This window comes from Larus michahellis, chromosome 17 (genome assembly GCF_964199755.1).
Source record: "Larus michahellis chromosome 17, bLarMic1.1, whole genome shotgun sequence".
Taxonomy (NCBI): Eukaryota; Metazoa; Chordata; class Aves; order Charadriiformes; family Laridae; genus Larus; species Larus michahellis.
Window position 1 is genome coordinate 5,676,556 of NC_133912.1, and position 14,817 is coordinate 5,691,372.

A 14,817-nucleotide genomic window follows, 5' to 3' on the forward strand; every position below is an offset into this window, starting at 1 on the left:
ACACACCTTGGTCTTTGACCTTCTGTCTTTTCAGAACTGATATTGATCCTTCGATACAGTTTCTGACAGCAGCAGCACACAAATGTTGACCGACCTACAGCTGTTATCCACACACTTGTTCCATTGCCTACAGACGATTCCTTTCTGAACTACGCAGACTCGACACAGGCGGGGAGGGTAACTTCACCCTCTGCCTTCACAGCACAGATTGTGTTCTTTCATGAACTTTTATTGGCCTGAAACATCAACAACTCACAAGCAGCGTGCAACTAAGAAATCCTCTGTTTGGCTACCTCAGGCATGCTTTACGGAAAACAGAAGACAACTTGATGAACAAACGAGTTAATCTTTCATTTGAGTATCTGAAGTATGTTGCATTACATAATAGACAGTGGAAGTTACAGATACAGAAACTTCCTCTTGGGAATTTCTGCAAGTTGGAGGAGACAATTTAATGAGAGCTAGTGTCAGATAAAGTAATAATTTTACAAAACCTCTGCTTCACATATACGAGCCCTTTGTTATTTCAGATCCTTAGAAACATGCCTCAAATTACTGAACCTTAGTTTGAAAAATAGGAAACTGAGGTACAGAAACAGGAAATTATTTTTGCAGTAAAAAAGTAGATCAACAAATGCTGAAGTAGAAATACTATCCAGATTATTCAACCAGCACTCAGCCGTTCTATCTTAAATCAATACCATAATTCCTTTTTTAAAAGATTAGTAAGAGAAGGCTGTGTGCCACCCTGTGAGGTACAGAAACCAAGTCACAGATGCTTGGCCTATACAACCTATTTGGGATGGCAAGTTACACCAAGCGCTAGCAATGCACATGCAAGCAAGCCAAAAGGCCTGCAAGCTTTCACGTTTCAGAGCATTTTGATACAAAACAGTTAACAAAATGCTTTTAGGATCCTAGATACCAGATGAGAACCCCGGAAGAAATAACCCCAACTGTCTGTTAGCGGACACAGCTTCAGCAGTCACTATGTGAAACTCAAGGGACAGCATCTGCAGAATGCAAAGCAAAATTCAAATTAAAAACTGGCACAGAAGAAAGAAGAGGAGATCAAATCAAATGTAGGACAAGCTCCAGAGAAGTCCTACCCACAAAGGAAAAAGCAAGGACGATTTAGACACGAGAGAAATTGATTAACTGAGCAGGGTGGGGAAAATACAAAAGCAGGGGTAGAGGATAAGAAAATATAACAGCTCTCTATTGCTTGAGATACAACCCAATTTTTATGCATCTCACTGAATGATTCACCATACAAATCCTCTAGCTCTGCTCTGAACAAAACCCACCTTCCGGGCTCCAGCCAGCTGACTAAAAAGCACGTATCAGCACAAGTAAGGATTAGACTGGCAACCTACTTTAGAGTCAATCATTACAAGACCGAACCACATCTGTCTGTTTTTAATGCATGGCTGCATTAACTCTGAGCAGAACACAGCACTTAAAAAATCATCTTCAAATAAGAAAACACTGAAGTCATTAAAACTTTAAGCATAATTGGTAATTGCAAGCATTTGCTAGTAATAGATATTACCGAAGTAAAGAATTTGCAAACCAAAGAAAAAATTACAGAAGGACCCATCATTTTCTACTGTGTGACACACAACATGCTACTGGACAATTTCCTACAGACAGTAATTAAAATAAGAACATTCTGGTACAAATATGGAAACTGATTTAAAAACAGCTGTAAAGTCTGCTAAAAGTACAGCGCAATTAAAAAAATCACCTATCCATAAACGCAAAAAATGAAAGATCCTTTACGAAAGAGAACCCTAATTCTTTCAGTCTCTCATTGTCTGGCCTGACTTCTGCCATAGTAAAATGGGATATATGGAGCTTCATTTAAAAGGTCATACTGCTTCCTTCCTTAATCTTTCACCATGAACAATTTTAGAAGGCATTAAACGTTTCAGAACAGCCTATCTAAACAAATTTTTGCTTATCCTGTCATTAAGTTCAACTGATTCCAGTAATCCTGCTATGAAAAAAAAAGCCCCCCAAAAAGCTCCAAAATATGATATTTATGCCAGTCACTAAATTCAAACTTGAATCAATGCCAAAACAGCATACTAAACGAAAGAGAGAGACAAGTAATTCTTGTATAGTTGACAATCTGAAAAGAGAGAAAATGAGAACAAGGATAATCCACTTTTCTAAGACAAAATCTGTTTCGTTCATAGCAAACTGCTGAACACAGTTGCTAAAATTGTGTCATGATTCAAAGAGATAAAAACACAAGGCCAATAACATGATTTTAGCATTCAACACCTTGTTATGGTACACTCGAGAGCTGGAAGTTTTCAGCAATAAATACTCTCAGGCCTAAAAAACCTGTACCAACTGCTCACTATAAATCAACAGCTGGGGGGAGGGGGGAGCTTTACGTTGTTTCCCAAGGATTTTGCAGGTCATTCTCAACTCACCACAGACCTCATCCCACCCCAGCTTTACAGGACGTGAACTGCAACAAAATGTTGACACCATAATCAAGTCAACACTGGCTTTATCATTACTGTATTCTGTCTGCATTTGTAGCCTAACACTCCCAAATTATAAAAGAAGGGGGAATAAAAAAAACAAACACACACACCCCAAACAAAATGCAAGGTAGTAATACCTGTATTCATAGCCCCAGCCTCTGAAAATGCAGAGATCCATTTTTTTCACGCACTAGAACGTACTTTCATCCTCTCATCACTTCAAGGCGACACGGAACATACAACCACCAGTATTTAGAGTTCACAGTGTTTCCAGACATTGTCTGTAAGCCAAATAGCAGTTTGTGTTACCTCCCCTAGAATTAATTTTATTTCAGAGCCTGTCCTATTGACAATTTCTCCTTCGCCCTAAAGCCAATACATAATCAACAGTCTTTTCCAGGGCTCTCCAGCTCCCCCTTCACAGCAATTACCATGCCTAAAGCACACCACCGAAGCCATGCAAGGGGTCAGGAGATGGGCAGGGAGAAAAAGGTTTTAGATCTTCCCAGAAAGGTTTACCATTGTAACTACAACAGTGCATCTGCCTCTTACTTTGAAATCCCAAAGCAAGAGCATTCACATAGCTAGTTATACCAGTGTAATTATGACAGTACATTTCCTCAAAGAGGCAGGCCAGCGCTTTAGTGGGGCCTGGTAGCTGATTCATCTGGGTTTTTTAATATTTGCTCACAAGCCAAGTACTGCTGCAGCCTCATGAGACACTTCCTGCTTTAGCCTCTGGAGGGGCAACAGTGCTAAAACCAGGCAAATTTTAATAGTAATTGCAGCTACTTTTCAGATAAGATTTGATCATCAAATATACAAAACTAAGTGTTATCATTTCCAATTTAAGCACAGCATGGATGCAGCTTACCTACAGAAACTTTAATGTACTTATTCTTCTTATCAGCTAGATCTGAGAGACATCTATGCTTGCAATAAACCACAACTCCCTCAATGTTGAATCAAAGCATGCTCCAAATGCCAATATGCAGACCTCCCTCTCCAATTTCCACTACACTGTATTAAGTGAGCATGTTCACTACCCATCAGCAGTTGTCCACAGTCAAACATCCTCACAGGATTAAACAAAATCTTGTGTTATCACCATAACCAACAGCTGAGTTTAAGTAACTGAGATGATTCAAGTTACCACATATGCAAAAAACTTGCAAACACAAAATTAAGCACTGGTCACCAGCAAAACATCAGTACTCGGTGCATTAAATCAGTAAGGGAAATATGGTTTTCTTTAAATCTGTGAATGGCCCACAGGAAGGCAATTTCTCCTAAGGTATTTTCTGCCCAGGGTTCTGAAATGGAATATATGTAATCAGACCCACGGCAGCATGGAAACCACCAGGATGCCAGCAGAAGTGCTTTAATCTAAAGCAAACATCTCCACGTGACAGAAAAGAGAGAGGAGGGGGAGAGTAGAGGCAGCTCGCTATCTTATAAGACAAAATTCATTTGCTGCTGGGCATTTCTTCCTGCCCATTATCAAGCAATTGAATTGGATTGACTGCCATTGAGAAAGAGATCCTGGGGCCACGGTGACAGCCAAAGTATTTGTCACTGACAAAGGGCTGCCTCACAGATCTGTTATTCCTGTGCCAGATTCATGCAGCCTGACATCTATATCCAGCCTGCACACAGCTGGAGAGGTAACAGAGACAAAGGGAGGATGCAGCGCTCACAGGTTCTCGGAGCATGCGACCACCTTCAGGAATGCTACTAGCTTTAGTACAACTGAGAAAGTATGTCTTAAAATCCCACAGGAAACAAGCTTTCCATTTTTGGATCCCAGATATTTGAGCAGGCTTCTCATTGCCATACAGCTAATCATTGTATTTCAAATTTACTACCACAGCAAACCGATCCAAATACAACTTTGAGAAGACAACGAAGAGATTTCACATGAGGATTTAAATAAACAAGGTCCCTGAATAGAAGAGTCCTTGTTTGAAGTGTCCAGATTCCATTTGTGCCTGTCCTCACAATTGAGTACAAATCTCTTTTTTTTTTTTTAAACAAACAAACAAGAAACCCAAACCTCACCTCATTATTTGTATGTTCTTTGTTATTTTTTTCCTCTTTACCTAGCTGTTGAAATGCTCTTTGGGGGCCAATTACAGCTTTGATCTAAAAGACATGTCATTTAAAAAAAAAAAAAAAAACAACAACAAAAACCACTAAATCCCTACATACACTTGAAATGAGCACTTATTTTTTGCGAAAATATATTCCCACCTGCCAATACAAGCAGAGTAACCAACTTATTTTGGTGGAGTAAACTTCAGGGAGTTTCTGAAGCCATTTGCTGATCCAACAAATGATCAAAATCGATCAATATTGCAAGAAGCATGTTATAGATTTGAAGGAGCCATTTTCTCCATATATGAAAAGCAACAAATGGACCAAGATTTCCAGCGCACTCTGAGGTACTGTAATGCAAGCTCACTGAAGCTGCCTCCCAGCAGCCACAGTGCCATGATGACAAAAAAATATATTAAAAAAAAAAAAAAAAACGGAGGGGGAAAGGGGCAGGTTCTCTCCATCTGGCTGAATTCCAGCAAGAGCATTTAGATTTGCAGGCTGCCCAAAACTCAAACCTGTTGCGAGGCTATTTCCTCTCCCCTTTCCAGCTAAGCTTAATTATCTGCTTCTGCTTTACACGTGACCAGGAGCTCTGCTGAGAGAAAGAGCCTCCTCCAGTCCGGCTGGTGCTAACTGTCAAAACAAGCCCGGATCAGCACACAGCAACTCTTCCCCTTCGCCTGGCACCCGCATGGCAGCATCACTGTATCTCACAACCAGGCGAGCACGTCTCCCACTCCCAGGATAGAAGCGTTTTTGTGGCCTAAACCAGGGACTGCTCGTCTGGATTACCAGGGCCAGCACACAGCCAGATACCCCACCTACAGAGGGGGAGTCAAAGGCAGGGGTGAACAGGTGCAGACACCAAAAAACGTAGTTAATGTCTCACTGATGAGTGCAAAACCTGATAATAACTCTACTAAAAGGAAAAGGGAGAGGAGGTCAAGGTTTGCTATGCAATACGTACAGCTGAAGTTGCACTGGTTAACAGCCAAAGTAAACAACACTCTAGCTTTTAAAGCTATCACCAACATTCCTACATCTTTCCACACTGAAAGAACAGAAAAGTACGCTTGCCTTTCCCTGTCCCACCCCCCTCCCATTCCCACCCCCCCCCCCAAGTATTGCAGGCTTTTATTCTCACAACAATTTCCATAATGTGAGTGGGCTGAACATTTTACATAACTTCATAGACCTGACATATTCAAGTGTAGAACTTGGGGCTTTCAATACTACTCAAAGGCTGCAGTGCTTGGCAACATTCTACGTGCCAACTGTTGAGTATTATCAAACTCATACACCAAGGCACCCCCAACTGCTGAAGCACCAGACCAGGTACAGAGCAAAATTCTTTTAGATGAGGTACCCATTTCCGAACTATTGCAAGATATTTTCTTTTACTGCTGGAAGCCCTGTTGTAACTCAAGGGTAGAGAAGAGTCTGCAACAAAGGCATTCAATTTTACCAGTGCCCTACAGACTTCGATGCATCCTTACAACAAAGAAAATCCCACAACAATTGCGAATGGCTCTCTCCACAGCATCCCCATACCACCTTCACCACCCAAAATGATTGAGCTTGTTGGTTTGCTAAGATCAGATCTGCACCCACATGAACCACTTCCGCTACTGAAACCACAGGGACTACGCAGGGCAAACCACAACCTATCATTTTGTGTCTCTCAACACACAGCAAGAACAAATTGCCAACTTGAGAGCTGCAGTTCATAATTTTGAGATCCCTGAGCTAAGAACTTTTATCCTTGACACAGAAGTATTTCTGATAAACCATCACTTCCCCCCCTACATTTAGGGAGTTTACATCATATAAATGAATCCCCTTCTCTCTATTATACTTCCCCCTGAATATTTTATCAAAGTTGTTATGATGCTGTCTACCTACATCAGGCTAGATAGCTATACAGCAGTCTGCAGCAGTGGGGAAAATCACTTTTTTAAAACCAGAAATGATCTGAGAAGAGCAGCTTACTTATGGCTGAAGTCATTGTCTAATTTGGGATATCACATAATTGTAATTTTTCAGAAAGCGGAAAAGGCTGTCCTATCGACACAAATCAGAAAACCACATTGTTTTCTTACTTGCAAGCACCAATTCTGAAAGCCACTTAACAAAAGAACAGAAATTATCATCATCATGGCTCAAATACTGTCACATGGGACTTGCTGTCACTCAAACCAGAGTAAAATTTTGGAAGGTTTTATAATGGCTGAAATAGTTTTCTGGTCCCAAGCAGTATCCACACAGCCTCCTCAAGAAATAGATGGGTACTCCCAGACACCAGACACGTAGAAAACTCAGCACAGTTGTAGCTCTGGCCTGTCAGGGGTTTTTGCCTCACACTAGCACGTCTTATGGTTTGGTTGACATGTGGTTGACATGTGCCTTCAGAACGCACTGGCAGACAGGAAACCTCTCTCCTATCTAGCAGTTGCCATCACCTCTCCCATTTCTCTCCCTCTCACTCATTTCCTATTGACTTTCACATGTCTTACATTGCAGCTTTTTCCTATTTCCTTTTTCTCCTTGCTCATTATAGCTTTCCCCCGCAATTCTTTTCTCTTTTTTCCAACACTTTTCTGGTAGCTTTGCTCTCAAGTCCCTACTCATCAGAATATTCTTTTGCAGTTGGGCACAGAGGCACGCAATGGTGCCTCTGTGCCACAGGAGTACTGAGAGAAGACGCCTTGTCTGATGTGTTGCCAGTAAGCTACACTAACAGCCACTATCATAACAGGGTAAAAAGACTTTCAAGCAGCCATCAGATACTTTAGGTAGGCCTGCAGGTTGAAGCTTGTATGTTTATGGGAGTGGTGGACTCAGAATCCTGTACCTGTCTTGGATTAGTCTGGTGCTTTATTAAATAGATGGGTCTTTTCCTCCAGACTGGGAAATGCTTGCTCAGGTCAATTCAGGTCCCACCTAAGCGTTTCAACCCCCTTCCAGCAGTACAACTCACAGGACTTCATAAAAGAGTATCTAACTCTTCTCAGGTCACTGGTTCATCTTGGGAAGTCACCCAAGCTCTTGGTAAAATGATTGCCTGTAATACCACAAACCAGGATTCACAGTCTGCAAATACCAGCTTCTCACATAAACAAGGATAGTTGTGCTGCTACTCATGGTTTCAAGGAAGAACAGCACCTGGATAAAATTAAGATTTCCACCACTATCTCTGAAGACTTCGAATACACACTTCAAGAGCTCAGGAGCAGATGGAAACCAGCTCAAGTCTTGCCCTTGCATACACATTTCTTGCGCCAACTGAGAGCAGCCAAGAACTCCCATAGCCTGGGGATCCTCCCTTAGGTTTCTAGCATCAACACTGCAACTTCTTTATAACCACCAAAAGAGTCCCTTTTGCTCAATTCACACACTTCAGTCCATCTTTTACATAGCCCTGTCCTCTGACCGTAAAAGGTTTAGTTTTTCTGAACCCAAGTGCCACTTTGAGGACAGCACACACTGTTAGCAGGCCAGACAAGGGACGCTGCCTATCTTCAGCAGAACATTTGACAGTACCCAAGTAACTAATATGACAATGATCCAGACCGATTACAACCAGATTATTTCAAGTACAGAAACTCACATGCTATGCCTTAGGATCTTTTCCACCTCACGTATTCAGCCTCAGGAAGGACACCATTCATTTGCTTTTCCAGTGCCAGAGCAATTTAATGAAGTACCTTACCAACTGACATCACAGAGCCCAGAAGTTTCAGTGTTGTCAAAACAAAGCCTAAAATAGCCACATAGATAATATTTAAGCATTTGCCAACAAATGTAAACAGCAAGGTTTCTTATTTACCGTCAGACTTGGCTAAATGGTGCAACTATGCAAGAAAGGGTTCCTGCCCATTGGTCTTAGAAGTTAAACAGACACAATACTGAAAATACTCAAGGAAAGGATGCAGAGTAATAACAAAGCGTAAGTGATGTTTAGTAGACGATTTGTGAATGTCACAGTCTGAACATTGTTTGTTTTGTTTTTACTATTTATACTTATGCTTACATTTTAAACATAAGGACACTGCTTTTTCCTGTCATTTTTAATATATTTATTTTTACATGTTTTCTTTTAAAAGAAAAATGAGTAAACCTGGTTTCTTCCTGTCTTTTTCTAAGTGTGCTGTCCCTATTTTGTATGTATCCTGCTTTGTATTTTATCCCTTGTACATTCTTAATCAAACACTGCAGGTTTTACATCCCTTTTCATTTTACAAGTTACTTTGCTACTGCTTCCTCTGTCCTTATTTTGAGCCCTCTCTTCTGACGTTAAGATATTATCTACATCCAGGCTCCTGACCCTTAGTTTAATCAAGCCAAGACATGAACTACACTTCTATTCTTTAAACCTAGTAATTATCCAGAACAGGGCCACAGAACAGAATATAGCATCACCTACCAGAAAGTATGCATTCAAGTCTATTTTCTGTTAGTGCTATTGACATCTCTTACACAAGAAAGATCTAGTTATCTCAAAGTAGATAAAATATCAGGACTAGAGTGAAAGAAGGGAGAGTACTTAGGCAGAGGAATATTTGTGGAGCCTTCGGAATGTTACAAAAAGCATTTTTAATAGAATCTCAGATCACCCATTCTAGAAACTCAAGGATAACACAAGTGGGATTCGTTAGTAAGTCTCCTACTGCTAATTTTCAGAGGGAAGGAAAAGGTATTCAATGAAAAACCTGGAGGACAAAGCCTTGAAAGCAAGAGACTAACTAAGCTTATCTTTCAAGCAGCACAGCCAACATACTTCCCCGGTGACCCAGAAGGACCACCTAGAGGTTTAAGTGGAGAATTCAGTCTCCAGACCAAGGAAAACACTGCTCCTCTTAAGAGACATTTTGCATAACTACAAGCTATTGCACTGGGCTGGCTAGGGTGGGGGCTGACGGTTGTAATCATGAGAGGCAAACAATGCTACCCAGACACTATGGAAAAAACACTTAATGTCAAAAATCCTGTTGATTATATTCCAAATCTTCTTGGGAACTCAGAGAAACAGAAGCAGGCACTGAAGCTACTCACTGAACAGGATTCACACAAAATGCTTAAAGCATAACTTCACTAGGATACCCCACTTCTTGAAATAATCAAAAGACCTTGGGATATAGTCATAAAATATGTAAAATAACTGGTACAGGCACCTGCACCGCTTTCCCCAGGCAAATACACGAATGCCCTACACTACCTTCAGATGGACTGCCAAATAATCTTCAATGCCTAAATCACTATTTTTACAATATGATCCAGAAAAGTTCTGTGAGTATGCAGAAGACTACTTTGATTTCCAGTAGGAAGACCGTAGTCAATGCTGCCACTCTCAAGGACCAAGAAACTCTTCTCCTATATGGGTGACACTCACTAATACAGAATTCAGTTTTATAAAGTTTGGTCTGAGATCACAAATGAACACTCAAAAAGCTCACTGGTGACCTCAATAACTTCTGCTCCAAGGGTAAGATGCATGTTTCTTCTCACGCATCTCTAAACAGGACAGCAGCAGGCATTAACAAAACAGAACAGCTTTAAAGCACTCTAATGTGCAAACAATTGTCCACAGGAAGAAAGGGGAGGAGCACAAAATGGAGGAGGACAACCCACACATGATAGTCACTAGTGTCAACGCACTACCAGGACTCAAACACTACCGTGATTAAGTCAGTGTAAGAGTTCTCTGTAGAACAGACTATATCAGGCTGGAGAAATCAAAGAGGTCCCTCCATCTTGCAGCAGGGTTTATATGTTTCATGTGTACCTAGGCCTCCGTGGATATCACTTTGACAGGAACGGTATCTGAAGAGCTCAGATTATCACCAGGCCATTTCTCCAGACTTTTCATGCAATCCCTCATACCCTTTGGGCTTTCCATAATTAGCTCCGGCAAGTTTTTCTTTTGCTGCTAAATGTATCACACCCTGATTCCTGTGGACCTGGACAAGATTTTTAAAAGTCTAAAACTGAAGTAGCCTGCATCCCAGTACCATTCCTAATCTATCCATTCGAAACACTAATAAATGCCATAATAGGAAGTTATGTGCACAGGGAGAATTATACAATTGGGCTAACAGATGAAATATCATTCCTGCCTCCACCCAAATAATCATGACGCCCACAGCTCTATTCAAAACTAGAAAATCAAGCTCACCTCAACTTCTGTCTCCAGTAAATACCCTAATAAACTATGCAGCATGAACTGGTAGCATTTGCTTCCTAGCCAATAGTAAACATCATATACAGTACTCTCTTTTGACAGCTTCAATAAAAGCAAAATAAAAAACGAATTTATGCACAGACTATGTCAACTACTAATTTGCAAATATAGTGAACGCACAGCAGTGGAAAGCACAAGACGACTTGCCTCAATGACCACCACATCTTTTAGTCTACAGAAACAGACATTACGCTGCAGCCCACTTTCCATAAATATTCGGTCTTACAAACTCTACTAATTAAATAAATGCATGATAATAACATCTAGCTACTCAGTAACACTAAGGCATGACTTTCTATGGAGTTCTTACCCTTATCCTGCTGAAAAAATTAAAACTCTTTTTCCCACCATACAGTTAAAGAAGTCCCAGTTACTACTGGGACTTACAAACAGCCAAAGACAGGGAAAGTGCATCTAAGCAGATAAGAAGCAATTAGGGTCTATTTTAGTACCAAGTCAGGAGCAAATCGGCAATTAAAACCTCTCAAGGGTAATTATGTGTAAATTCTACCTCTCCTATTTTCCAATCATAGCAACAGAAACTACAGCACTGTTATAAATAAAACTCATTTGCAAGCGACTGCATAGGAAGAGTCATCAGTTCCTCAACAAGGCACTGCAAAAGCAGCAAGAGCTTCCATTCTTTTATTGTACTTTAATAAACAGAAAGAAACTTAAAGCAAGTTCTGTAGCTGTGCAATTGCTCAACTCTGCAGCATGTTTGGAACAGTTACAGGAAGAAAAATACAGTTAACTATGAGACAAAAAAAAAAGTCAATCGCATATAAATGTTTCTTTAGTGTCATAACAGGATACAGCAGAGTTCTGATCATCCGTTAGTGACCAACCAGAGCCTGCAAATGGCTGAATTTCATCCTGGCCCCAGTATGTCCTTGCAAAGAATAAACCCCTTATCTCACTCAGCCATGTGTCGCCTGCCGCAAACGGCAGAACAGAGCAACGCCCAAAACCAGCCGGCCTACCCGAGTGCGTCTGGGCCAGAAGAGCTCTGAAGCGAGCAAATGCGGGCACCCTCACGTGCAGTCTCACAGAAGTAACAGGAAAACGCCTCCTGTAACATACCCTAACCAGCCACCCGCAACACAGAGCGAGGTCCTGAACTAGCCTTAGGTGGTCCCTGTAGTCCAATCTTCCCCTTCCAAAATCCTCACACTGACAGCCCAAAACAGCATGCAGCAACAAACATACAACTAGCACTAGATATGAATTTGAGGAAGAACAAAAATAGAAATTTTCAGGTGAAAATGTATGGCAAATCTCACCTAAATCCAGAGCTGGATGAAGACAAGCAGGTATTTTGTCATTCGCCTGACCAATTTTAGATACCCACTTTAGGATAAGAAATGGTCCTCTAGATGTACCTGTTTTCTTCCACTAACTATAAAGGCAATCTAGAACAGCTCAGATAGAGATGTCTACCTCAAAGATTTAAGCAAGATAAATACCACCTTAGGAGGCCTCTAAACAAATACAGCACAGCTAAGAGAGGATTAAATTAAGAGGGTGTAAATGTTTACAAACATAAAGTGGCAGAGCTATAAGGCTGAAGATGAATTGTTTGATATGGTCCACTGGGCAACAAGATAATGAAAAGAAGCAGATGACAAAGTAAAAGAACATCCTGAAAGGAAGAAAGGGAAGTAGGCATCACTGGTTGAAGTTCTGACTCTCTCATACCATCAGCATCCACACAGGGTACCATGGCTATCCTGGACCACTTTTTGCTTCTGTATTTCTAAATCTCAAGTACTACATTACAAGATAATCTTTTTTCTGCCAGCACCCTTTACACGTTTCTCCAAATGCTGAGTAGCTGACAGGGAACAGCACATGTCAGGTGCTTCTTCAGTAACTTTGCTGAATGGTCATTACACTCTTAGAAGTCTTAACATCTATTCTCTCTTTTTGTTTAATACCTGGTATTCCCCCATTCCCCCAGGCACTCACTTCCCTCCAGTCTCAAGACACTAGGCAAAAAAGATGCAAGAAAATCGATGTTGCTTCATGATCCAGCTGGATAACAGAATTCAACTCAGGGATGAAGCATAACCATTACCAAAATTAACTGGGTTAAGGTTTGGTCCACAGTGACAATTATGCCAGACACACGAGATGTGAACTGGCATGACTGTATTTTCAGCATAGTCTCAGACACTAAAATCCATTGAACTTTCCTGGGAAAAAGAAGAAAACACTACAAGGAAAAAAAAGAAGAAGGAAAAAAAAAAAGCAGGGGGCTTAGTGAAAACATCATTTATAGTACTGGCTACAGAACAGCACCAGAAATGGCCGTTAATACATTCCTTCTGATTTACTTTATACTTTAATGCCATACATGACATCATCAACAAGAACGCTAAAAGACATAAAACACGTAAAGGATGTGTTTTAGTGCAACCTGGACATGGAAATGTCACACAGCTATCAAAACACATGGAATGATTGCCACCTTAAGCTGACGGAAAGCATGCTGTCTGTAGCAGGGATTTAAGCAGCTATACATATGTAAAATGCAAATATGTAAAGCTAATATGGAGAAAAATGCAGGCCCATGCCACCCTATTATACTCCTAATACCATTTGGCACAGATGCAAGCTGGGTTTTTCTGTTTTAAGGCAGATCCCAACTCGATCCCACCAAGGAAGGTCACTGATACATAGAGAGAGAATTAAACATGTCTTACGATTTATATCATGTAGATCTAATGACACTAGAAGCATCGAGTTTATTTATATTGCACCTGCTTTACATTCCAAGCTTAAGAGACAGATTTAAAGAGGCAATACAGAGCCTTCTTAAGCCAAATGGGAAAGCAAGCTTTTCACCAATGTACTGCTAGGAAAACAGTGACCGAAAAACACCCCATCCAGATCCCACACAATGTTGTAGATGAAAAGGAGCAGCCTTGCTCCAGACACTAGTAGGCAAATGTCCCCATGATGAGAACATGCACCACCGCCACATCCGGTGCTCTGCTGAAAGGCTCAGCCAGGGAATGAATGGGCCACGACGACTGAACTCCCTTCGCACCCCCAGAGCTGGGGTTCCTTCAGGCCAGAGAGAATAGTAGTGGCAAGGCCAGGCCCTGCTTCCCCGCATTCCCCCAACCATCACACAACCCTGCTGCCAGAAAGCTCCAGCTGCCAGGGTTGTGGAGACAGCTCCGCACCTGACATCAAAAGTCTTTTGAACCAGAACCTTAATGGAACACCAAACAGAAACATCCTCTTGACATGACTGAAAGCAAAAGGAAATGAGACGGTTTTTGTCTCCGCTGCATTTTCAATTTGGCCGTTCCAACTCAATAATGGAAAGTATTTTGTTTTACTAACAAGTCAACTAAATTCCCTGTCCTCGTGCTTTTCCTTCCCATGCACCACTCAACTGCTTCTTAGTACAAAAATCCTCTCATTCCTGTTGATATCTTGCAACCTGCCGTAAGACATACTCTCTTAAGTACCTGACAGAATTCTCACAAAACCACTGAAATGCCACCTTCTTTTTACTGTCACTGTCTTGTCTGGTACAGAAGAAAAATAACCTGCAACTCAAGAATATCTCATGCACATGCACTGCAAAAGAGAAAAAAAGTTAAGAGTTTTCTTTTGTCACCTATTCTGCTAGCGCAAATATAGTATACAATGCATTTCAAAGACTCAGTACTCTATGAACAGCACAGTCATAAATACAGACTATACGTGTTTATTAGATGTACTCACACTGCTCAGGCGCTGTACTGTCTGTTAAGACAGTGGAATCATGACGAGGCTTAAGTGGAAGTGAGAACTACACTCCCTCTCTTTCCTGCCCATCTCTGGAGTCTAAAAGGTGATCTCGGGTACCCAAATGCAGCAGCCCTCTGTCCCAGGCCCGGCTTCTTGCCTGTGCCAGAACTGCTTGTATTGGTCATCAAAAGCCTAAGCAGAAAGGCCTCTGTCACACACTTTCACACCTTAACC

The 14,817-nt window shown here is 41.2% G+C and overlaps 1 protein-coding gene across 5 annotated transcripts in view; it reads right to left on the reverse strand.

The window, feature by feature from the left end:
• Nucleotides 1-14,817, reverse strand: part of ARHGEF12 (Rho guanine nucleotide exchange factor 12) — a 76,867-nt gene that overhangs the window by 60,093 nt on the left and 1,957 nt on the right. The window lies entirely within an intron of this gene.